Source organism: Polypterus senegalus, chromosome 7 (assembly GCF_016835505.1).
Source record: "Polypterus senegalus isolate Bchr_013 chromosome 7, ASM1683550v1, whole genome shotgun sequence".
NCBI lineage: Eukaryota > Metazoa > Chordata > Cladistia > Polypteriformes > Polypteridae > Polypterus > Polypterus senegalus.
Window position 1 is genome coordinate 38,347,946 of NC_053160.1, and position 25,176 is coordinate 38,373,121.

Below are 25,176 nucleotides of genomic sequence, written 5' to 3' on the forward strand. Positions count from 1 at the left end.
GACAAATGATGCAGCCTGTATCCAATTAATTATATTGTTAGTGCAGCTGACAAAATCATAGCTGAGCCATTAATCATCCTAAGGTCACTAAGATCTGACCATGTCCAGTTTTGACAGTGTCACCATTGCTTTTGTCTTTGTTCACTTGTCTGTACTTTTTTAAAGTGATCTCTATTAGTATTAGAGGTTAATGCTTTGTACCATTTTGGGAATCACAGTATTGCAGGACAAGAAATGGACCAATCCTCACTGTCACTCTAAGGAAAGTGAGGTTGAAAAGCAGGAGGTGACCTTGTAAAAGCAGATGTAGCAGAGTAGATGGCAGAGATACGGCAAGATGACGGAGAAAAGACTCTGTGGAAATGCAAACAAGTCGACTACTCTGCCTGTGCCGGATCCTCCCAGTGAACATAATGCTGACTACATTATGACATGTGCAGATTAGATACTGGGACTGGGCCTGAAGATGCCTACCTGTGGGATGAACAATTACAATTTTATATTGTTCAAGAGATTATTTCAGACTGGGAACCTAAGGATTTATTCACAATATAGTAAGTCTCTGTGAAACTTGTGTTTTTGTTATGTATCCATTTGTTTGAATAGTGGGGGCACATTGCAATGTGTGGGGCAATTAAACAGGACATTGTGCTTAATGAGTAATATTATTATTAATGTAATTGTAATTCTCAGTCACTCGTGTTTTCGGTGTGTTGCAGGTGCACTAGTGGGCTGCAGGGAAATAATGCTGGCTGCTCATTTCTCCATTTATTTTTTGCTGCTGCTCTAGGGAAGGTTGGCTTATAATCGAAGTGCTTTCAGTTGCTACACAATTATCACTGTTTTACCACAGCTTTATTTTTCTTGTTCTACAATGATCCAGGCATATCAAATCCACTTAATCCAGTTCAAGGTTGTGGGGGGTACTAAAATGACAACATTATAAATGCCATTAACCACAAAAGTTAATTCATGTCAAAAAGTCTTATTGGGTCATTTTCACTTAGGAGGAAGGTTAAGATTTACAAGAGGATTCCATGTGCTACATCTAAGAAACCTTAAACATGGGAGCCGGAGGTGGAGGAGGATTTAGACTGAAAAAAAGGAAAGGGCAGTTATTCTACATTTTATAAATTATACCCACTTCTCACACTCCTGCTTATGTATTACCAGAATTTCAGATTACATGAATTATTAAACACTTCAATCATGTGCATCATGTTTTATAAAAATTAATCTTTGCAGCCATGCATCATGCTGGTATTTGAAGAATTACAGATGCAATACAATGGCTCACTTAAACAAAAAGCAGGCATCTTTAAAGTGAAAGGAGTGAATGTGGAAGTCCTTATCTAAGTATACTCTCTAGGGTCACTGGGATACTTGTTTTTCAATTGACTTAATCCTCAAACCGTTAAGAGACAACAGTGAAGAATGCTTCTGTCAGAGTCCTGACATGTACTAAATCATCACATGCTTCATTACCACATAACCTCTTTGTAAGCCTGAATACTTTGCTTCTCTGCATATTTCATGGCTGTCTTGTACAACACTCTCCTCATTAAAATCCCAAAATATGCATATACAATACAAGGGAATTTGGTGATGTATTCTAAGCAAACTATATAAAGAATATGATAATTTACTTTCAAATCTGCTGATGAAGATTTAGTAAAATATTCTATGCTTGTGGCATGATTCCTACAGTTGTGGCTTCAGCAAACTGGAATGAGAACAGACTTGAAAACACAGGAGTGTCGTGGGTTTTTTTAATTCTTAAAGTATGATATGTAATATGCCACCCATGTGTAAGCTGTAGTGTACACTTTGGGATAAAAAAAAATGTGCAAGAATAGACCAGGTGTCAAGGTGAATTTAAAGAAGCAGGCTAAAATCATAGTCAAGAAGATATTTGTAATGGAAATCAAACTCTAAAGCAGACTATGTTGTCGGATGTCTGAAGCTTTGCGCAGCCATTAAACAGATGTAGAGGAATGACATTATGTATCACATGATTTACTAGCCTAACAAAACTAAACAACATGGCCATCGCCATGTCAGAATGGACACAAAAATGACAGTGACCACATCATAAAAGAAAATGGCATCGTCATAACAGACCATCAAAAATGTATCTAATAATTCCATAAATCAAACAAACTCATTATTAGTGATGAGTGAATCTCTTTGAATTTGATTTTCCTCAAGTTCAGTTAAATCACTTAAATGTTCTGGAGCTTTGCCGAACTGTGCGAAATGCATCAAAGTCAACCGAGAAGGAGAAACTAGTCTGAAATAGATTATAATAGTTTAATGGTATTTTAAGTGTCCAGAGCAGTAAGGAAGTGTCTGACAACTATGTTGATCCCAATATTGTCACCAAATAGTGACTTGAGATGTGAATCAGCCTTACTAACTATTGTGTCACTGTGTTTCCCTGAAATAAAATGAATATAATTAATTATCAGAACAGTAAAACTTCTTGCAGAAAGGACACATGAATTCACTGTGGCCTGGCCCCTACAAATTCAATAGCAGACACTCACCTCTCTCAGATTTAAAAGTACAGTTACACTCCTTCCTGTTTGCATCAACTGCACAGCACTCTGGGTGAGCACTGGCTCACGAATTACAAACAAGTCACACACAAGCCATGCAAAAACACATTAGCTTTAAGACATGAATACACCAACACATTTATAGTTTCCTTCTGAATAAATGCTTGATGTTTTAATGTATTTAATTTTCCTCTGATTATTAGCATACCAGTAAAACAGTTCTTATTAAATCAACATCAGAAGACGAATTTCATCATCCATTACTAGAATGATCTTTATATATCTGGGGGCTGTCCCATCCAACATTGGTTGCTACAGCTCTGTGAAGTTATATTAGCCTCATAAAGCATCATGGGGTACCGTGAAGAAAAAGTTTGTCTAAACCGAACAAGGTCACCAGCGATGCAGTACTTAGTCCTGCTTCTTCATCACCCAAAGAAACCTTGTTGGATTGTATCTGCTTGTGTTGAGTCTGCACGTTCTTTACACTTCTCCTTAAGGTATTTAATGGTTATCATGCATGATAGGATATGTGAGGACATTAACTGGACTTGGGGTGATTTGACCTAGCTCTATAGTTCTGTACTCTGTAACTCAGCATTGGATTCAGAAAAAAATGTGAACTATGAAATATTAAGTGGTCCAGATATTGTCTTTACTTGCATTTACAACCTTTTCAAAAGAACCAGTAGACCTTTTCCTTAATGCACTAAGGTCCCACATTCGGAAAGTAATTTTGAAGACAGTTTCAACCAATTTCTCAAACATGATGGCCTATAAAAGGTCAAAGATTGAAACACGTCCTGGACAGCAACAGCATAATGCACAATTAGCACTTGTCACATTTCACATCATTGAAATACTAATATACACATTTTGGCTTTTACTCCATATCCTAAGGAGGTGCCTGTTACTTTAATGGTATCTCTAAACTGGAAAAGTGTGAATGTGCATTAATGTGCACTGTGATGGACCAGCGCCCTCTCTGAGTTGATTTTTGCTATGCCCCCACTACTGCTGGGATAAGGTCTGGTTACCTGTCTGAAAATAAATAGAGTCTATTTGGCATATATTATGATTACAAGAGAATGAAGACACACTTAGGTAACATCACAACCAGAAACAAAGAAAACAGGTTTTTGTGGTGTCAAAAGAGCTGATCAAATGACTGTATTTTAAATTTTTTGCTTTTTATACCCAGTTGGGCAGTTGCTATTGATTGATATAGAAGAGAAACTTCAGTTTGAAAATTTTCTTAGGATTATGTTATCTCAAAAAATATTGTCCAGCGAAAAGATGCTTTTTTTTTTTAATTTAGATGACATAAAAATCCAGCGGCATTGTGAATAAGCATCTGGGGCACTCTGTATATGTGATGCTTTAGCTTATCGATTTAATCTATATTGCAAAGAAATAAATGAGCTTTTCTGTCAGCTAAGGTAAAAACAACATTACCCTCAACTCTCATTTTAATTTCATACTTTATGCACCAACTCACACTATGTTTTAGTTAGTACTGGCTTATTAAGCCACTGATTTATCTGCTATTGTGAAGGCCACTGTAAATGCTACTCTATAAATAACAAACCGGTGATCCATAGCCACCTTCCATGTAGCAGCCAAGGGTCCGCTGCACCTAATATGAAAGAATTGCTGGTTGCTAGGTGCCCAAAAGCCACTTGCCCATTTGGGAACTGATATAGTTTTGCCTCCCTGCTAAGATGACAAAACTGTAATTAGAGATTAATCAAGGACTACATTAGTGCCATCGTTTCCTGCAGACCCTGCTTTTTGAGTGTGTGTGTGTGTTGCTCACCAGCAGTTAAGTGCATTTGCGTGTATTTACTGGCTCTCTGGAGATGTAGATATTTATTGGCATATTTACGGGGACAGATGTTGCAAGAGGGAGCTCCGTCAGCAAAATGCACATAATCATCTTCTCTGTTTTCACTTTGTCTACCATGTAAGTGGACAGTGTCCATTATTATATGACTTTAGCAAGTGCCATTCAAAATGGTAACTGGGGAAAAGGCTTATATTGTGGCTCTAAGCGAATTAATCAAGCAAAGCTTGTGAGAATAGGATTTGTTGTAGTGGGGATAGTAGGCTGATCAGAAGCTAAAATGTTGTACATCATTTAAAAATATTAATGTAAATAATGTAATATAAACCATAAATGATAAGTTGTTATTTGATCAGCGCAATAATTACCAACTAAGGCCTCAAAGATATAATAATGAATATGCACTTTTTAAATGTTAAGTCATAATTTTGAGATACTTGATTATCATTGTTTATTTAACAAAAAATTCATAAGTGTTGATTTTACATATTTATATGTACTAAACCTTTTACTATTTTTTTGTAAAATGCACAAATATGAATGCATCAAAATATTCTGCTTTGTGTTAAGGTGCGAAATTCAATACTTATTAAAAGGTTTTATTTTTTGGCACAGTAATATTTTCTACAATCTAAACATGAAAAGCAGCAGCCTACAATTCTTTTTTTTTATTTATAATGAAAGGCTAGCTTGAGATTTGTTCATATGAGTAAGCGAACAATACATTTATACACAATCCTATCAGATCAAGCAAAAAAAAAAACAATGTGTAGCTATTCATTGTGCAAAGAAGAAAATACATGCATGTATAATAAAAGATCATTGATATTAACTTTTGTTAGTTTAATTCTCTGATAAAACTGCAATTGCCAAATTTTAACTGTGCCCAAACACTGAGCATATCAGCGCCACTCTTATGTCTACAAGATAGACGCCTGAAGTACACATGCCTTATTTCTCTAGGTCATAAGCACGCTTAAAGTAGGAAAGGAAAAAAAAATTATATAAATAACCTACAATTTAAAATAGAGATTACTGGTACTTTATTCATTCTCTAACCTGATGCTTCAGTTCAGGGTTGTTCTGGTATTTTTTAATTTAATTAAATAACCATATCGACATAGCCCATAATAAATGCCATCACCACAGAAGCCAAATACAAAATAGAACATGTATGAAATTGTTAAAGTGTTTATTCATTACTCTTTTTGCTTTAAGGCAGCCTTTTATGAAAATATCCATCTACGTCACTTTCCAACTATGTCAGTCTAGGTTGATGGGGACCAGAGTCTGTTTCTGCAGCATCAAGTGAAGGCAGGAACTGGCTCTAGATTTGGTGCAATCCCACTGGTATGTATAATATGTATGTCTTTGGGATATGAAAGAAAAACCAACACAGACACAAAGAGATCATGAAGACTCCTTATATATAGCCACAAGGCATGGGATTCAGACACTGGATTCCTTTTCTATAAGAAACCAATGTCACCCTTGTCCAAAACATGTAATGAAACATTGGGATGGTATTTGAATTTGTTTAAATTCTGACTGACAAAAAACACACAATCTATTCTCATTGTATTCTCAGTTTTCGCAGGTGGCACTTGGTGCCACTGGTCTACTGCAAAGTTGTTTACCTGCCTATGGAAAAGTCATCTCAGATAGAGAAGCATTGGATCATGGGGGTAAAAGGATTTTTTCATCAGACTGGCTGGCCTAGCACTGACTCAGCTGTAGAATGTGCACTAGAGGGGAGGCAGCCGCTTGGCCGGGGTCTCCAGGACTCTGACTGAGTCTGGCTTGTCTGATTCCTTTTGTATAGTCTGCCAGTGGTTCTGCAATTAGCTGATGGACAGATGTTGTTGTTTTTCATTTATGTTAATTAGTTTCTAGCTTGTTTTTGATGTATTTGAACAAATTTGTATCGCCTTATGCAGGCCCAGTTCTAGAGATTGAAGCTGCCATCGTGCCATTTAATTTCAACCGCCCCTTCACCTTATAATACCTTCACTTGTATTTAAAATTAAAAATTTTCACAATTTCCTTAATGTCAAAAAAAATTAAAGAATATTTCTTCGTAGGTAGAATTGATTTACGCATTTAATGAATCGGCGACAAGTTTAATTTATTTATCAGTAAAATTCAGATTAACACTACAAAAACTTTTGATTGCTGCGTACTTGAGCTGCCACAATACACAATTCACATGTTGTGACTTGCCATTTTTCTTTGAAGCAAGTTTTCGACATTCAAGACGAGCCCCGCGCCGAGCCTGCGTTTTGTTGAGGGTGGCCGCAGCCGCCCTCTACGTTCAGCCGCCTTTGTGCATGCATCCTTTGCACAACCGGCAGAACCAGGCCTTCTTTTATGTGATAGTTCTGTATTTAGTGAATGGTATAATCTATTCTTGAAATTTGTCTTGTAGTTTGTACTGTTGTATTATAATTGTGAGGTGGTCATGGTGGATTGGCCATCAGCTCTGAGAAGAGGATTACTTGTGTTCTGTTTTGTTTTACCCCATTTTGTGACACCCATTTGCATGCCCAATCTACATGGAAGGGGGACTTTCTCTGAACTGACTTTCCCAAGATCTCTTCCATTTTTTCCATACAATGTTTTTTGTTGGGGAGTTCTTTCTTGTCTTCTTAGGGAGTCAAGGCTGGGAGTCTGACAAAAATAGGCCTACTGTGGCATTCCCCGGCATTCCCCGTGTGATTTTGGGCTAGACAAGAAGCAAATTGTTGCTGTTGTTGTTGTAATACATATGCTTGAACAACTTAACCTTTAGTCAGTCCTTTTTTATACAAACACAATCTTTTCATAGAATTCTTATTCCTGTCAAAATATGAAATACAACAAAATACAAGTTTAAAATGGGTTATATACTGTACATCCACTAGTTAAAAGTTATATTTCTGAAACTAACAGTATCATAGCTAAAATCTCCCAAACTCGGAGAGACAGTGTAGTTCATAATCAAGGAATGTCATTTAACCCATGTGTACATATGATTATTTGAAAATAAACTTAATTAATTAAAGTAACATTGAAAGAAAAGCATGCACAGTGCATTCATTTTATTAAGAGATTCAACCTGTGCAATCTGTACGGTACAAGGGTATATATCAATCACCCTGAGGGTCAGGGAATGACTGCATGGTGACTAGCAACCTAGTCCATCACAAGAAACAGCCATGAAGGAGCAATACTGTCTTCATTTTAACTAACTGAAAGAAATTTAGAAAAAGTGGAAAGTGTTCAGAGTGCGTGAGGAACAATGGTTAGTGATGAGTTCTACTGCCTCACAGATCCAGCCTTCTAAGTTTGAATCCCATGCTTTGATGTTGACTTTATGTTGTCTGCATGTCCTCCCAGAGTGTAATCTCCAGGCACTAAAGATGTGAGTGTTAAAGTAATTGGAAAATGTAAAGTGAGTATTCAGAATTGTTGCTTGATGTTGGCAGGACCCCTGTAAACATGAATTGTACTATAAAGGTTTTGAGAATGTTAAGTACAGTCAGAGGCCAGTGGATACAACTATCTGATATTGGGTAGGGCTCACATTTGCCTCCAGAGTAAGATGAATTCTTTGAACCATGAATTTGACAAGGTACTAGATGCATTTCTTAGGCCTTTTGGTTTGTACCGACTCAAAAGTATTATACAGTTCCTGCACAGTTTTCAGCTGCACAGTCATGCTGCTAACCTCCCAATCCACTACATCCCAAAGGTGGTCTATTGGATTGATGTCTGGGGTCTGTACAGGAGTGGAGGAAATTTAACTTGCTGTCATGTTTGTGGATCCAGCTTGAGTTGGAATTAAGGGGATGAACATGGTCAGCATCAGAGCATCAGAGATATGCAGTGGCATTCCAATGAATGTCAGTTCATTTAAAGTTCTCTTGTAAGAAAACACTCCCTATACCATCACATTACAGAGGCAGGGTGAATCCATGACATTTACGCTGTTTATAACAAGTTATGGCACTACTAGCTGCCTAGAAATTGAGATTTTTTGGATAAGGAGACATTTTTTTGACGGCTGATTTACTGAGTAGGGTTGACCATGTGCAGTCTCTTCTTCCCAATCTTAGCGAAAAGGAGTGTGGCTCAGGATGGTCCCCTGCTGCTGTAGCCCATCCACTTCAAGGTCTGATCAGCTATGCATTTAGAGTGTACAAAACTCTTGTTACATGAGTATCTGTGGCCTTCTGTTAATCTGAGTGAGACTGAGTATTGTTCTTTGGACTCTTTAACAAGGTCTTTTCAACCACAGAACTGCTGCTCAATGTTTTATTTTTATTTCTCACAACTCTGTCAACTGTAGAGACTGTAGCGTCTGAAAAACCTTGGAGGGTAGCTGTTTATCAGATGTTAGAGCCACCACATCAGGCACCAATTTCTAAGAATAAAATCTTAATACACTCTGTCTTTCAGCTTCGTTTGATGTTAGTCATCTGTTTTACACACTAAGTGTTATGGTTCAGCCAGGGTTATTGCCCTGCATTAAGTTTTGTTAGGTATATTTAATTTTTTTCCTGTCATTTAAGATTCAGTGGTTCATTAGTTCAATTTTTTGCTTTCCTTTTATTAAAATATTAGATTTCCTTGATCTTGCTTTCTTTATTTTTTTTTATTTATAAATATGCTTCTATATATAAATTGATTTTCTCTTATGTCCCTTGAATTTTATAGGTAGTACCCCCCAAGAGGCGGGGCCACCATGATGTCACCACTCCCGATCCATCTCTCTGGCTATTTAGAGCAGAAGCAGCTCAGGAGTGGCACATTGTAGTTGTGAAGGAGTTTTGTAAGTATCGTTCCCTGTTAGGAACTACTGTTTTTTTGTTGAATAATACTCTGTTTCTCTGATTATTCTCAAGATTGTGTATTAGGACTTATTGTTACTTACCTTTTTAGGAAACTCCTTGAGCGTTACCTTTCTATTTTTGTAATAAACCATCATGTGCCATTCCTTTGTTTGGTTTGTCTGTACAAGACAAAGCTTTTTATTGCTGGAAGACAACATTCAGTTGAAGGCATTTTTGAATTTTAAATCCAGTTTCAACATTTCTGGCCCTGGTAGGTCACACCCTTAAGTGGTATTGTGAGAACTGGCTGGATGTATTGAGGTTAGTTTGGACAGGTCCAGTGGAAATCATGGCCTGCTCTGGTGCTTATTTAAAGGCCTCATGCCTTCAAATGCATGATTCCAAAATGGCTGAGTCGAAGTTCAAGATATGTTGCATGTGTATTACCGTTGCTACAATTTAAAATGCATTATGGCCTTGCAAAAGTTCCATTGAGAAATGGGTTGTAATGGGGAGGGAGTAGCAAAGCCAAAACTGTATTATCATACCAAAATGGTTCGGCTGATGGTAATGAATAATTTGTCATCAAAAATCTCTTTCTCCCATGAGCATCTGTATGTGGAGTATCCTCATGTCAGCAGCAGTAAGAATCTCTTTATAGGTGCACCCAACCAAAAAAAAAAACAAAAAATACTTTCTTTAATGAAGCCTTTAGTCCATATATCCTAGAATTATGAGGAAAGTACTGTAATTGCTACCGTTACAACAATCTTAATTTTTAAAAGAACTTTGCAATGAAGAAACTATACAGTACAGTATAAGGATGGGAGGAAGTTGTTATACCAGGACATGTTTTTTTAAAGTAAGAAAACAAGAAAGATCTTAAGACCAGTAACGGCGCACTGCACAATAACGTGCAGTGAATACGCTTGACTTGAGCATTCCATGTTTTCATACTATTTCTCTGTATGTTTACCATTTGTTTGCTCAGAGTTTGATGAACTTGCTGCTTCCTGAGCAGCCCATCTTTTCTCCACCCTAGCGGCCCGCTTCTTCTCTTCTTTTGTTGACATCTTTACGTGTTAAAACTGATTAAGTCAGTGATGGTGTTGTAATTACTTACATTGTCCTTAATTTGTCACTTAAGCTGGCACTTACTGTAAGTCTTCAATCTGCCTCAAGAATGATTTAAGATATGAAGAGGTAGGGGAAGTGACGGCAAAGGTGGTAGGAATGAGAACGGTACCTGTGGCCGCTGCCGAGAGTTGATTCTACAATAAAATAAAATAAAAACTAAAAAGAGTGTGGCGGACAGCCGGGTCCCATGCGCAGCCGGGACGCCTCTGCTGCATACATCCCGGGGGAGCCACTATTGACAGTGCAGTGCCTCCCCTGGGGCGCCTGGGGGCAGCCTCCCTGGCCGTGGGTCCTTCCTCAGTCTACCCCGTGGCTCCATGGGACATGGAGTCCACCACAGCCCGGTTGGGAGATGGGGTGGCCGCTAGGGGGTGCTGCGGAGAGCCAGCCGCCACAATGGCCGACTTACCAGCCCCACCCGGAGGTGCAATTAAGACCAGCTGGTCAGGCACCTGGAGCACTTCTGGGTGGGCTATAAAGCAGGCAACCTCCCTCCATTCGTGGCCAGAATCGGGAGGAAGAGGACGAGGTTGCCTGGGAGTGGTGGTGGTGCCAGGAAGGGTTGTTTGTGCTATATCTTGTGCTTTGGGAACTGTGTTGGGCCTGTGGGACACGGGGAAGACGTGCCCCATGGCTGAAGAAAAGAAAATAAAGCCTGTGTGTTTTATACACGTGCCTCTGTGTGGTCTGTGCCGGGTCTGGCGCTATATAGTGCCTTTTACAAGAGAAATAACCTTGGAGGTCAATCATCACCCCGAAAGCTGATAGTAATGTCACGCAGTATAGTTCAAACGGTTTTGCGAGCTACAGGTGATTTAAAGTCCTGGACAGACAAACAGACAGCCACGGTAATGTATTATATAAGAAGATGAAATATAATGATTATGCTGATGATAAGTATGCTAATATTTACAAGACTGGTTACACTTGAGCTAAGAAATTGATAGTTATCAGAGAAACAGTGTTGAAAACAAATGGGACACTTGCATTTCAGCCAGTAATGCAAAAAGGTAAACATTTAAGAAACACATAAATATCTGCTTTCTTACCGTAATCCATTATGCAAATATTCTTGGGTACTTTGGCAAGTAATCATATAATCATAGCATAATTTGGTTTGCTTAAGTCATGCATCATGTCCATTCAATATTTGGTCAAACAACAGATAAACCTCTTGTATGCTATATATATGGAAGTGCAAGCATACAGTAAGCTATTTGAAAATGCAGGTGCTACTGAGCTATGTTAAGCTATGAGACAATCATTGCCATGCCCACCCAAAAACACTCCTAATAATGAGTGACATACTAACTGTCCAATGAAGACACAGAGAACCACTGTGATGGAACTTCTCATGCTGTTGTATTGTTTTGAAGTACACTGTGTGACAAAATTCATTGGATTCTGCACGAAAAGTACCATAGACCTGAGTGAAATAGCAGCAGGTGCACAGAATAGAGAGATCAAACAAAATGCATCTTCTTATACTGTATGTAAGTAAAAGGTGTATAAAAGAAATGCTTAGAATTTAAATCTCTAGGCAAAAAGATTCTTATTCAGAAATAAACGCTTCTTTTGTAGGCTCTGGATGCAATAATCTTGAAATGGATTAGATAGGTTACAGAATGGATGGCTTGATAAGAGTTTTTAATATTGCACTGGCACTGCGGCTGAGTGGTTTACATTGCTACTTCACAGCACAAGAACTTAACTGTTGATTTGATTACTGCTTGTTGTGTGGTTTTACCATCCAGTTTTGGTTACTGCCTTGTTCTTGACAATAATAAAAATAAAAAAGCAAACTTTCAACTTGGTTTATTCTCTGCAGACACTAATGCTGTAAGATTAGAAATAATTCATTTGTTGCTCTGAAATGATTTTGAATGATATTTCATTATGGGTTTGGATTTTCTTTTTCTGACTGAACGCTCTTTTTCACTCTTTCTATTTCTGTTTTCTCTCTCCTTTTCCTTTGTCCCACTCCACTGTTTTCTAGAACTAGGATTTATTACAAGGATTTATGGTAGTGTCATGGTTAGAGTTTGCGGACTCAATGATCTAAGAGTCTACCTTAAAAATCACAGGCCTCGCCACTATCCTTGTTTGTGGTTGGTCTCTGGGTACTCAACATTTCCCCAAAATCCCAAAGAAATGTGTGTTAGGTGTAACAAAGGTGCTATATAGGCGCCTGACCCGACACAGACAGACACGGAGGCACATATAAAAAGTACAAATACTTTTATTTTTCTTCAGCTGTGGGACATGTCTTCCCCATGCCACACAGCCCAAACACAGTCCCAAAGCACAACCAACAATCCTTTCTCCTTGACCACCACTCCTCCTCAAGCTTCGTCTCCTTCCTCCCATCTCTGGCTTCTCGAGTGGTGGAGGCTGGACCCTTTTATATTTGATTAACCACCTGATCCTAATTGCACTTCCGGGTGGGGCTGAAGACTCGTCCTACCGGGCTGTTGGAAGCCGACAGCCCCCCCCTAGTGGCCACCCAGGGCCCCATCCAAGCTGTGGAGGACTCCATTTCCCATGGAGCCCTACGGGTGGTTGGGGATTCACCGTTGGCCAGGGAGACTGTCACCAAGTGTCCCGGGGGAGTTACTGGACTGCCCATGGCGGCTCCCCCTGAACATAAGCAGCAGGGGCGTCCTTGCCGGGCATGGGACCCGACTGTCCTTCACATAGGTTAATTGGCAACTCTGTATTGGAGCAGTGTGATTGTGCCCTGCAATAAACTGGTACCTGGATTTGGTCCCAGTGTAGCTGGGATAGTCTCTGGGCCCAGCAACCCTTAACTGGATAGAGGAGGCAGATAATGGAAAGACATGTAAAGTCTTGAAATATAATAAATTTTGAATCTTTAACTTGATGGAATATGATAGTTATTCATTAGATGTACATGGAGCCATCCTGCTCCTAACTCTGATGTACTGCTTCTGCCTTACATATAATCATTGCTGATTTATAGCTTTATACTAAGAGCTTGTTTACTCTCTGTCTTTGTCAACATCTTACATTTCTGACTTTTTAAACTTTCCTATTTTACCTTGTTATAGAGTGCCTTTTTCTTCTGGTATTATCTTAATTGTACTCTGATGACACATCTTCTCAGTCTGTCCTTGTATGATGTTTTCAGCTTCTCCATGCCGTGCCACTTAACCTTTAAAGAAAATGTTCTTCTAGGAGAGGCAGCATACTTGTCTTTTTATTGGTTATGTTTGAGTGCTTCTGCGGATTTTGGGACTTCCATATAGTTCTCAGGCAACAATTAAAGTCATACTTTGTGTATCAAGGCTGAAGAATAGAATATTATGATCAAGTCAAATACTCTTTGTACTCCAGTTGACATCTTACTTCTAGTCATAAAAAAATTTTTGCTTTGTTTTGTTAAACGGTTTAAAAATAAAAACAGCTACTTGAGTGGTTATTTTTCCTTGCTATCAAAGGGAGTATGGAATGTTCAGGTAGATGTACTTTGGTCTCTTATTTACAAAAATTAACCCTGAAGTGTTTTTAGATACCAGGAGTGTGCAGGAGTTGTTTGAGGGATGGAACCATCATTTCCCTCTCAACATTTGATGCAGAAAATGACTGTTACAAGAGTGTTTCCTAATTGTATTTGAACAAAGAGCTATTTTTGTGGGGTAGCCTCACAAGCACTGCAAAGCCATGCTGGACCCTCTAATGTGCCAGAGCTATCAAGTGTTGACTTGTTATCCAGAACAAGCTAAAAAACTGTGACCTGAAAAAGACATTTAAACCCAAATCTTTGTTAATAATACAATTATTGCTGATGGTGCCATCAATGACAATTTTCCCTTATCAACTGTAACATTTACTCTACATTTCTGCTTTTGTCCTTCATCCTACCTATACAGGGTATTTGGACTTTACCTGGAAATTCTTCCAGGGTCAAACTTCCCATATGGTACTGCTTCCCTATAACCTTAAAATACACTATGTTCACATCATATCAACATGAATAATTCCGAAAAACCTGAGTTACTTAGTTCCAGCCTGACTTCAGTAGCATAACATTGTATCCTTGATGCATTTCACAGAGGTTTAGGCAAAGAGCTGATTTCTAGAATAGTCGATGGACCCCGCTTCTGCCAATATTCCCATTGCTACCTCATTATATGTGATTCAGTCTGGTGACAGAGACTCCAAATCAAATCCTTTGCTACCATTCCCACAGCCCGTCTAACAATCTAACTCCACTATTATTGTACAGATCCTGCCAATCAGCTGTTCCTACCCTGATACTCTTTTTTGTTATTTTTTTAAGCTTCATTTAGAGTAGTGTAGCCTTAAGTGTCTCTTTTAGTGCAAGCTCCATGATCACAGTTTTCTCATTCAATTTGCACATAACATACTTTTATTGTACTTCAGTAATATAATTTATTATGATCTACTTTTGTAGCACTGGGGTCATCATTGTTATTTAATTTTCCTTCATCAAATTTTAATAATAATGCTTAACCTAGACAAGGTTTTTTAATGTTGCAGAAATAAAGTATGGAATCTGCACAATGTATTCACAGCATTTAAAGTTTTTGTGGTATATGGAGCCATCTGCCAGTAAACTGTCTATGATATTTTTTAGAATGTTTGGCCAATTTTGAGCCTAAGTTAATGAGGACAACTGCCTGCACAAGAACCTATTTAGACTTAAGTGGCTACAAAGTTTAATAGACTGTCAGAGCAGAGCAGGAACTGAACAGGAATTGGGCCATTTAAGGGTCCGTTGTGTTAGAGAGTAATACCTACTGACTCTGCAATGGGTTGGTGTATTTTGTTTGTCGGCAGATGGTCCCTTGTAACTATTATATAGGGATTCCAGCACAGGTCTGGGGAAGAAGAGATCTGGAAGAATACATGCAGAATATACAGTAGATTCCCCAGAAATGGTAGGGTTACATGATACTGATTGTATTTATGAACATTTGTGGGACCATTATATCTATTAACACTAGAATTACCAGAGCCTACGAGAAAACTCGTAAATCGGGCCCACCTTAAATCCGTTTGCACCTCTTTTGTCCTGTAAATGTGCCGATTAAGACAAGCAGCAAGCAGCCTGCTATTGCATCCTCCCACCGTCGTTGAAAGTTCGCAAAATTCTCCCAGGTCATGCCTTGTTTGATTATCTGGGAGTGAGTGAACTGCTGGAGTTTTAGAGTGGAAATAATAGATAGTTATTTGGAACACATGCATTTCATGTGTGTTCCGTTTCTACAATAATCTGTGCAAACACATTGTTAAAACAGAAACTTTTTCAAATTTTAGTAATAAATATTACAAAATGAGGCATAAACTACAGAATGTGTGAAGCCTGAAGTCCAAAGATCAAATAAACACTTTCACAAAAGGTTCAAGGATGATACAACAGCTTCTGTTGTGTAACGGTAAGATTTGCCGACTTGTAATCAAGAGTCCCTGGTTCGATCCTGACTGTCACCTGTATTTGCTGTTTTCAGTAGTGAGCTTCTCTTATTGTTAATATTATACAGTACACACACACATTTGGATTGCGTCTGTAACAGACGGTGTACATTTATAGTACTGTACTTATAAAAGTTACCTTTTTTTTTCACTTTTATTGCCCTCAGTCACGATCACCATACATACATTGCCCTAGGGATCTGACGCTGTTAGTTTTTATTTGAAATTGGGAATAACTGTAGATGCGAGTAGTGTTTTAAGGCAATAGAACTGGACATTCTCTGATCTGAAGGGATAAAAGCTGACACAAAAACGCTGGTGAATCTGCCTTCTTTGTATCTCATCGTCACTTTATTTTTTTTTATTCAGTTTTATTGAGTGTTTCTGCTGCACTGAATAAGCTCATGCCTTCTGGTGCATGATGTCGATGCAGCATGGAGAAGAAAAAGGAAGAGACAAATACAGTGGTGTGAAAAACTATTTGCCCCCTTCCTGATTTCATATTCTTTTGCATGTTTGTCACACAAAATGTTTCTGATCATCAAACACATTTAACCATTAGTCAAATATAACACAAGTAAACACAAAATGCAGTTTTTAAATGATGGTTTTTATTATTTAGGGAGAAAAAATCCAAACCTACATGGCCCTGTGTGAAAAAGTAATTGCCCCTTGTTAAAAATAACCTAACTGTGGTGTATCACACCTGAGTTCAATTTCCGTAGCCACCCCCAGGCCTGATTACTGCAACACCTGTTTCAATCAAGAAATCACTTAAATAGGAGCTGCCTGACACAGAGAAATAGACCAAAAGCACCTCAAAAGCTAGACATCATGCCAAGATCCAAAGAAATTCAGGAACAAATGAGAACAGAAGTAATTGAGATCTATCAGTCTGGTAAAGGTTATAAAGCCATTTCTGAAGCTTTGGGACTCCAGCGAACCACAGTGAGAGCCATTATCCACAAATGGCAAAAACATGGAACTGTGGTGAACCTTCCCAGGAGTGGCCGGCCGACCAAAATTACCCCAAGAGCGCAGAGACGACTCATCCGAGAGGTCACAAAAGACCCCAGGACAACGTCCAAAGAACTGCAGGCCTCACTTGCCTCAATTAAGGTCAGTGTTCACGACTCCACCATAAGAAAGAGACTGGGCACAAACGGCCTGCATGGCAGATTTCCAAGACGCAAACCACTGTTAAGCAAAAAGAACATTAGGGCTCGTCTCAATTTTGCTAAGAAACATCTCAATGATTGCCAAGACTTTTGGGAAAATACCTTGTGGACTGATGAGACAAAAGTTGAACTTTTTGGAAGGCAAATGTCCCGTTACATCTGGCGTAAAAGAAACACAGCATTTCAGAAAAAGAACATCATACCAACAGTAAAATATGGTGGTGGTAGTGTGATGGTCTGGGGTTGTTTTGCTGCTTCAGGACCTGGAAGGCTTGCTGTGATAGATGGAACCATGAATTCTACTGTCTACCAAAAAATCCTGAAGGAGAATGTCCGGCCATCTGTTCGTCAACTCAAGCTGAAGCGATCTTGGGTGCTGCAACAGGACAATGACCCAAAACACACCAGCAAATCCACCTCTGAATTGCTGAAGAAAAACAAAATGAAGACTTTGGAGTGGCCTAGTCAAAGTCCTGACCTGAATCCAATTGAGATGCTATGGCATGACCTTAAAAAGGCGGTTCATGCTAGAAAACCCTCAAATAAAGCTGAATTACAACAATTCTGCAAAGATGAGTGGGCCAAAATTCCTCCAGAGCGTTGTAAAAACTCATTGCAAGTTATCGCAAATGCTTGATTGCAGTTATTGCTGCTAAGGGTGGCCCAACCAGTTATTAGATTCAAATGACCTGGGAGAATTTTGTGAAGTTTCTGCGATGGGGGGATGGAATAGCCGGCTGCTTGCTGCTTGTCTTAATTTACAGGACAAAAGACGCTGACGGAGAGGTGCAAACGGATTTAAGGTGGGCCGGATCTACGAATTTTCTCGTACGCTCTGGTAATTCTAGTGTTAAAGGAAGGGAGCTAAGGGACCACCTTAGAGTCTTGGACCTTTAAAACCAATTCTAGGCTGCAAGGACACCAGAGGCATCTAGGTGGAGTTCAAGGCTGTTGTCTTCAGTCCATGCGATGAACACCCACTGATCCAGATGTGATTCATTGCTGGACAGGAGGTGTCCCTTGAACAAGAACTAAAGCCTTTCAGCTTAGAATTGGGTGGACAGGTTTTGTAAAGAAGTTACCTAGCATAAGACAGAGGTCAGAGGCTTGATAAGACAGGTATGGCAGGTGAGAGATGCAGAAGCCTCACTAACCCACATTCAGCAATTGGACCCAGAGGGGTTGTTTGTTATTATTCTTTGGTTGTATTCTTCTTCAATTGTTTATTTCTTTATACATTTTTACTTCAAACAAACTTCTGTTTTTCTGTATTTTACCTTTCTTATTCATCCTAACATCCACATTTGGCATGGAAGGATGTCAAGGACCAGCCACTGCAGTAGTGCATGGCAATGTCGTACGGTAAGGTGACATATACATCCATTCTCCAATCCACTTGGTCATTTCAGGCTTCTATTCAGGTAGCACTGTTTTTCTGAATGAGATACAAGGCAAAGACACACACCATATTTTGGGTAAGTTTGTGTTGCCAATTAAGCTAACCTGCAAGCATGCCATAATGTCAGTCAGTCATCTTCCAACCCGTTATATCCTAACACAGGGTCACTGGGGTTTGCTGGAGCCAACCCCAGCCAGCACAGGGTGCTAGGCAGGAAGAAATCCCGGGCAGGGCGCCAGCCCACAACAGGGCACACACTAGGGGCAATTTAGGATCACCAATGCACCTAAACCTGCATGTCTTTGGACTGTGGGAGGAAACTGGAGCACCCGGAGGAAACCCATGCAGACACGGGGATAACATGCAAACTCCATGCCGGGAGGACCCGGTAAGCAAACCATGGTCTCCATACTGCGAGGCGGCAGCGCTACCACTGCACCACCGTGCCACCCATATTGTGCAAAATACAAAAGTACAATGGACTGTATTTGTAAGAGAGAGCATCAAAAATACAAAAATAATGTGGTCACAAATTATCCATACATCCATCCATTATCCAACCCGCTATATCCTAACTACAGGGTCACAGGGGTCTGCTGGAGCCAATCCCAGCCAACACAGGGTGCAAGGCAGGAAACAAACCACGGGCAGGGCACCAGCCCACCACAGGGCGCACACACCCACACACGAAGCACAAATTTATATTGCATGTTCTTTATGTGTCAAATAGAAGGGGCACATGTAAAACTAATAATCTTATAAGAAAAGAATTACTTAAAAATATCTATTGCTCCAGTTACTGTAAGGAAACTGTTTTATCGCTGGGGATAATATACTCAAAATATATGAACTAAATTAGAATTTTTTATAAAATTGGCTTTGGGTGCTCTTCATTAAATTAAATTTAAATGACAAGTTATTCATTGTGGTGGGCTGGCACACTGCCCGGGGTTTGTTTCCTGCCTTGAGCCCTGTTTTGGCTGGGATTGGCTTCAGTAGAACCCCGTGATCCTGTAGTTAGGATATAGCGGGTCGGATAATGGATAGATGGATGGACAAGTTATTCAGTGTGCACTATACAGTGGGCTTTCATATCCTGGCGTGGGGCAATGTTGTCAGCCACTGGCATGGATTTGATATAGGCTAGCACGATTAAGATCTGCTGCGTCCTTTCTGGGAATGCACTTGCGTAAATAAGCTTCATCCTGACAGGTAATGTTTGCTTTATCGGACTGCCAGCATCCGGATTTAAAAATGCCACCAATTTACACAAAAATGCTATTAAATCCTGCACTTGTTAGATCATCTTGAGGTATATCAGCTAGAATTATAAGGTTGTTTTGTCTATAACTTATTTGTTTAGGATTTTTCCAGTTTATCAGGGAAACGTTTAATATCATAGACAACAAAATTAACAGAGAGAGAGATAATTAAGCTGATAACACTTTCCAAAGCAGTTTCCTTATTTATCTGTCCACATGGTATAGGTGACCGTTTCACACTTACTTTGTATAGCTGCAGTTTTATTATTGTACAAATGAAAGATGTTGGTAGATGAAGAGTTAATCAAAATGGAAAGGGTGCACAATGACAGTAGTGTGTTTTATGTATAAGTCTTACAATCACTAGGGATCAAAAGCTAGATCCAAGAGACAGCTGCATAGCATCCGATGCACAATTCAATCGGACACAATTACCTTGATTGCAGATAACCTGATTTGGACTCTGTTATACGTGTACATTTCAGAGCCGGCTCCTTTTTCAGTTTTAGGGGAACAAAACACACACACACACATATTGTGAAAAATATTTCAAAAATATTCAGCTGAGAATATAGCAATGTTATGTGTGCTACTGTGTGCCTTTGATGAAAATTGCTTATTGTGTGACAGAGTTCTTCATATGATGGCATCTTATGAGCTTTGAAGATTTTAACAAAAAAAGAAAGAAAAGTCTCAGTTAGGTGTAAATAAAAATAGGAGAAAATTGCTGTATTTTTCTGTCATTTTGTAAAACACGGTCCAGTAATCTAAAGTGAAATTATATCAGCGTATCACATCTGTCTCTGTGGCACAACATTTGAAAGAATACATATAATTTCACCCTTTAAAAGAATAAATTAGAAAAGCAATATCTGATAGAAAAATGGTTTACTTAGCAAATATCACATGATAGGAAGCAATATTAAAGACATAAATACCACCATTAAAATGTATAGATGGCATTTTATTCAGTAGAATGTGAAATAATATTCTAAACACTCCTTCAACAATACATTTTTTGTCCGTTAAGTTCAGTGTGTTAATCTAATTTCTTTACAAAATGCTGCTTGATTAAAGTCTGGAGGCACTGTAATAGGCTGTCTATCATTTTTGGCTCAAAGTGATGAGAATAAAGTACATCTATTCTAAGGTTAGATTCTAGGTGGTTAAAAGGTCATAAGAATGCCATCATGATATGTCCTACTAAACTTGGACTCTGTTGGCTTCTTCTTTACTTCACATTTGAGATGTTTAGACAGCATTAGTACTGCATGAAATAAAAACAATGAAGCTGTTTAACAAGGAAAAACACAACAGACAAGTGACGTTACAGAAGCTATAGTCTCAAGCATGGCCTAATTGTCCTGTTCTGGTGTTTTTACTTACCAAGAAAGTCCAATTACTGTTTCCCTATAAGAGAAAGAGGTGACCTAGAAAAAGAGGTTATAAGTACTCTAAGGATTATAAGAGCAGCAGTTTTAGGACTTTTTTTGATTTGAAAAACATATGTGAAAACTGATTGGCTAAAGATATTGCTATGATTTTAATTGTCCAAAGGAATGGGCTCATAATAAGAATTTCATTATGTGTTAGCATTTAAAGGTGCATATACTTTTTAAGAGTAACTGTCATATGGCTATAGAAATTTGAGGAATGCTTACTAAATGTCAGCATCAGACAGAAGACATACATTCTAGTTAAGACTAAATTACATTAGTAAGGCAATATACTGTATTGCACTCATTGGAAACTAGTTTCGGGTTCGGGTTAAGAGAGAAAAAGAGATAATGTAAAAGGAGATGGGGTAAAACACAAAATGCATGCTAAAAACGGTTTAGAACAAGGTCAGGAGTGTACAATATCCTGACCTTAAGCAAGTATGCACTGGCAAGCTCAAAATAAATTGTCCTCTCAGAACAGATGACAGAATAATGCCTGGGGGTCAACATAACCTCTGTGTGTGGGATACCTGGAAGGCCTACTGGTGGATAACATTGAATGAGCGTCTTATGTTCTCACACTGTTTTTCCTGACATGCGTGAAAAAGAAGATATGGCCTATTAAGGCTTACAAAAGCCTCAGGGGTAGAGGGACAGCAGTTATCACTAAAAGAAGCATGTCAGATCGGAGGTTACTCCTTGCCCAAACGTTATTGGGAGGCTTAGCCAGAAGTAACCTCAAAAAACTTTCTGCCTGGTCCAACCCATTTCTCTAGCCACCTGAGTTTCCCGTTGTGCTCAACTATGCTATGTTAAATCAAGATTAGTTGATTGATTTGCCTTTCAGTGAAATGTGTTTTTATAATCTGCATCACATGAGATATTATAAGAAACTGAATGGCCTAGTTGGCTTTTAACAAGCATTGATTCTTATATTAATCAAAATCTTAAATAGATTTCTATCACTACGACATAGTGCCTAGAGAGACAAGAGATACAAAAGGAATTGCTTAACGCCAACGCAGATGAGCTAGGAAAATGAAAAAACACCCCGCTTAGTATGGCATATATGTATTTTGTTATAATAAATATACATGTTTTTCCACATTTTGGCCTCCTTAACACTATCCTGGGTTTAGCAAAGGGATCAAAAGTGTCCCTTGCTATTTATAATAGCATCACAGCATCAAGTCATCTTCAGATCTGTACAGTCAGTCAGAAAGTGCAAACTATTATGCACTCACTGATCAGGCTGATTTTAAGACTGCAGCACCAATCACTGTGGCACATTTCTACCAATACGTTTAACACATCCATTCTCTAAAAATCTTTGATGAAGTGATTACACTATAATCTAATAAATATACATGTTTTTACTCATTTTGGCCTCCTTAACACTATACAGGGTTTCTTTACTATTTACAATAGCATCACAGGTCAAAAGTCATCTTTAGGTTTGTACATTAAATACAAATTTTTCCTAATATCCAACCTTTCATTTACTAAACCTGTTTCATGTATTACCAGGATTGCCACTTGTACTATTAAAAAGACACAACCCAGTCCTTGAGGAGGTATCAGTTTCTTTCAGGACAGGAGGCCATTTTCAAACTGCTAAGTGTCTTATGTGTACATCTTTGGCATATGGAAGGAACACTCACACAAGGAAAGGGCAGAAAGTGCAAACTAATATGCACTGACAGACCAGGCCAATTTTAAGGGTGCAACACCAATCACTGTCGCAAATTTCTTCCAATATGTTTGACACATCCATTCTGTAAAAATCGTTGATGAAGTGATTACACTATGAAAATACATGTACATATAAGTATGATTTTACAATGGTGTATATCACTTAAGCATGACACGTGAAGCAAACTAAAAAAAACAATCCAAACCATATGTTTCTCAAATGCTGATTTATTGTAAAATATCTTTCTACAAGGTGGGACTTCGATTACTTTAAAAATAGCAGATAAAAAAACAGTTATAAAAGGATTAAGCAAACAGAATTAAGCTATAGGAAATTAGCCAAAGTCAGAGTGCGACAGATTTGTAGGTCTCCTCATGTGCTTTTCTGGAGTTCAAAGGCATGCACTTGTGTTGAAGTCATGTTGCCCTCTTTACACAAAACTTAAGCATGTTATTACAAGTCTCAGTGGTTAAAAACTGGAAAGCTGAATGACAATTCATATGTTTCACAGACTCAAAATACAGCCAAAGCAGACCAGCCTGGACGCAGCAATAAATGCGCCACTTGAGGAAACTAAATGCCATCATGCCCTATGAGAGTAGTCTGGCGGCCTGTTATTCAGTGGTGCTACAACATTTGGTCAGTACTTTGGTTCCTGCCGCTCATATAGCTCTCCCACAGTAAAAAATGATCGCTCAAAAGATGAAATAACGTACAATTACCTCCTCCACCACCTCTAAATGGGAAATGCCTGATAAAAAGGCAACTTTCCTACACTTGACACAGAGTAGCATATACAAGCACTGTTATTTTTATACCAACCTGCTGCAAACCATTATTCAGGTACTGTGCTAGTATAGTGCTAATTAAAGTGTAGAATTGATTTTCTTTGTCAAATTGTGCATTAATGGGAAAAGTGAAACTAAATATATTTTTAAAATTGACTCTGAATTGTAAGAGTCAGGAATCCTAAGCTAGTCATTAAAAAGCATTGGGATTTCTCTGTCTTCAGTCTAATCCATGTTGTGAGCTTCACATCCAGAATTACAGTACATATTTTCCAGTCTTCAGATTCTTTACAGTCAGGTATTTACCTCTTCACCCCTTACATTAGTACAAATCCTGGGTCTCGGTGGAAAAAGGTTCAAGGATTTTGCCAGATCTAGTAGATTGATCTTTTACCAGTATGTATTTCATATATTCTGAAAATAACATTGTAATTAAAATATAAAAATCGTAAACATTTGTCCTGGTGAAAGTAACAGTGGTTTGACACCCACTCAAAAAATACTTCCCCCTCCCAGTAAGAACAGGAACACATTCCTAAAGGTAGTGGTGGATTACACCAAGTGGATGGAATTATTTGCCTTAAAAGAAGGAAGGATTTTAAAGATGGGTTCTACCCTAAAGAATGACATACTTACCAAATGGGGGGTTCCACAGCATATTGTCTCTGATCATGGACCGTTTCTGCCAACATCCTCATGAATGATTTTTGGAGTACCTGGGATACCACACTAAAATTGACTACTGTGTATCATCCACAGAACAACATGACTGAAAGGGTGAACTCCACCTTAAAAACCATGATTGCCTTCTATGCAGAAAAACCATCATCGGGAATGGGACAGGTAGCTGCCAGAACAACACAGCAACCCACCATTCTATGGGCATAATGCCTGTTCTGCTGGCTTTAGGTCATCATTTAAAATCCCCTTTAGAGTGACTCAGTGGCTGCACACCAAGGAGAACAGATCAGGCCATTCTATCCTCAGCAATAGTCTCCTGACATTACTGGGTTTTTACTGGGTGCTGTCAGATCAGTAAAGAAATATGTTTGTTGAGTCTATTCTTCATTCTTCTTCAAGCCAGTTGCATATAGTACACTGTGGTGGATTGTCGGCATTTTACTCTGCCCCTCACCCCCAGGCCGCCAGGAGGAGCTCTCCCGACAGCATGATCATGCCCCGAGTTCCAGCAGGGCATCATGGACTATGTAGTGTTTATACACAGCCCTGCCGGATACCTTGGGGGCCACCAGGCGTCGCTGTAGTGGGGCTCGTAGGCTCTTATGTGGCCTATGACCTGGGAGCGTGTCACGGTCACGTGACAGGAAGAAACAACGTGCTCCCGGGTTGAAGAAAAGGACTATTTACCCCGACCCGGAAGGAATAAGGACTTGTGGACTGAGGGGCAGGAACACCTCCGGGTCAGGGAGTATAAAAGGACCATGGGAACTCCCAGACAATGAGCTGAGCTGGGTGGTAGGAGGGCAACGCGTCTGGGAGTGGAGGATTGGTTATTGTTATTATTATTATTGTATTGTGGTTGATTTATGAATAGTGTGGAGTGGAGGGTGCTTGGTGCACGTAATTCTTATAATAAAAATATTAATTGTA

General features: G+C 39.0%; 1 long non-coding RNA gene across 1 annotated transcript in view; it reads left to right on the top strand.

Annotated features, from left to right (window-relative positions):
- Positions 1-365: 365 nt before the first annotated feature.
- Positions 366-25,176, top strand: part of LOC120532128 — a 258,540-nt gene continuing 233,729 nt past the window's right edge. The window contains exons 1-2 of the long non-coding RNA XR_005634209.1: positions 366-554; positions 9,097-9,211. This is a non-coding gene — a long non-coding RNA (uncharacterized LOC120532128). The remainder of the gene's footprint in view (positions 555-9,096; positions 9,212-25,176) is intronic.